Here is a 2,245-nt window from a genome sequence, read left to right as displayed (position 1 = left end):
AAAAAAAAAATAGTGAGAATAAATTCAAAACCATGGTTACTTAGAGATTTTATGTTCAAATGTCAGACACCTGGCACTCTAAAAATGTCCTCTTAAAGCAAACAGAAAACAATAAGACCCACACAAATAGACACTTAGTGTGTGAAATGGTGTAGAAAAAATGTAATTTTTGGTAAACTTTCTATTAACCTCTTGTCATGTACATCTTGTCCAGAACTGAGTTCTAAGTCTGATTCCCATATGTGTTCACTGAGCACAACTAAACAAAGGAAAGCCGCAATCACAAAGACTTTTAGTGAGTTTAAGACTATTAATACTGGAGAAAAAAATATGTTTTACCTCAAGGTAGCTGACATGGTACACTCACAAATCCCAACAAAAAACCACCCCAAAATTTTTAAAGTAATATTGCCCAGTTTAACACATTGTGAAATTGTGTTGTGCTCCACGCTGGCTGCCCTGAAGTGAATTGCATATGTATATATTTTTCCATTTTTCACCTTAAAGCAGGAGCTATAATTTTCCCAGCAGCTGAGCAGGTCTGCAGTCCTTGTGCCCAACTACAGTGGTTGCTAACGGCAGTCTTGTGAAAATGCCGTGTTTCAGGATGGAGCAAACTGGCAAATGCGGTTACTGGGAAGGCATTACCACTTGTCAAACCTAGCCTGAATCTGAAAGGGGAGGGAAGAAGTTATCAAACTTCTGAGTACTTTCATCCTTCTTCAAAAACAACACTTAAAATATAATTCAAAGGAGATTTTCTTAGCTCTGTTCCAAAGGCAGTGTGGGCATGCCTACAGTTACATTTCATAGCAGCACCAGCAACAACAGTGTCCCTTGATAATAAGAGACCACTGATAGTTAAAGACTAACATGGATCAGCATCACACTCTGGTGCACAGGTTTAGCTCTATTGTGCAAGCCAATTAAATAGCATTTCCTGATTTTAGTCCACAACTATAAAGGTACTATGTTTTTTTTCCCCCATTGTTCACTTCAGGTGAGATGAGTTCATTCTGACCTGAAAGACCACTCTACACAAGAATGCAGATAAAAAAGTGCAATTCTTTTTTGTCAAAGACCAGATACTACCTTGACAGTAGACTCCATTGCAAAATATACAAAAAGATAAAAACACAACAAACTATATTTTACAGCGCTTTCTCAGGAGCTTTTGAACAAACATAAGTGGAGAACTTACTACATTGTGTCGGGCTTCAAAAGAAAGCCAGGAAAATATTATCAGAAAAACAAAAATAAATCTTCTCATAAAACTAGTAGCAGCTTTTCCATGATAGTAAAAGACATAGAGAGCAGGATTTTGCTCAGCAAATTGTTGTATTTTCAGCAGAGCAGACTATGGATCTTTACCATGTATATTCCCCTGTGCATTTCCCTGGAGTTTAGAAAAAGAGTACAGACTTGGCAAAAGTATTCACATTTTTTAAGTAAGTTTTGGCTCTTATAGCTTCAGAAAAGAAGTACTGCCCCAGACCATTCAGATTCATATGGAATAGATTAATGCAGCTTACTGATGTTTACTGTAGGCAGAGTTGTGAATCACAGAGAGGATCAAAAGAGTATTATTTTCCATTGTATATACCTACCTTCAAATGCAATGTACCACTGTAACTGAGCTCCTAGCTGAGCTCCTAATATTGTATTATTTTTCTCAACAATTTTCAAGTTGAAGTCAAAAGACTGAAATGTTAGACTCCTCTTACTCTGACTCCCAAGGGCTGTTATCTGCCAGCTCTGAGGTCACCTACATCATAATCCGTTAAAAAAGAAATTTAAAACTTCAGGCTCCAAAACAGCAATTCCCTGCTGCTGCCACTCCTCCTCTTTCCCACAAAGAAGTCTACTTTTCTGAGCAGCCCTGAAAGAGGCAAAATGCCAGACTCAACTGAGCCTCCTGTCAGACTTCTGAGCTCTCCCACCCAACTTGGATAACAGAAAACTATTTATAACCTTCTAAACAGATTTGCTGTTCCGAAATAAAGAAATAAACCTTGTTTCTTCAGAGTTTTCCTAGTTCTAGCAAATTAAGAAAAGCCACATCTTAGGATTGCAACTCAAAAGCATGAGATGTTCCCTGTCCCTGGCAACAGATTTGATGCCAACCCAACACCCCGAGGCCATCAGCCTGCTTTGGGCTGCTCTGCATTCAATGGTATGGCCAGCCCTGCATGCAATGCCAGGTGAAAAGGCAGAAGGGGGGAGACAGAAAGACTGAAAGAGAAAA

The sequence above is a fragment of the Meleagris gallopavo genome, chromosome Z (genome assembly GCF_000146605.3).
Source record: "Meleagris gallopavo isolate NT-WF06-2002-E0010 breed Aviagen turkey brand Nicholas breeding stock chromosome Z, Turkey_5.1, whole genome shotgun sequence".
Lineage (NCBI taxonomy): Eukaryota > Metazoa > Chordata > Aves > Galliformes > Phasianidae > Meleagris > Meleagris gallopavo.
The sequence above is the reverse complement of the archived record's forward strand: the minus strand, read 5'-3'. Positions refer to the sequence as shown.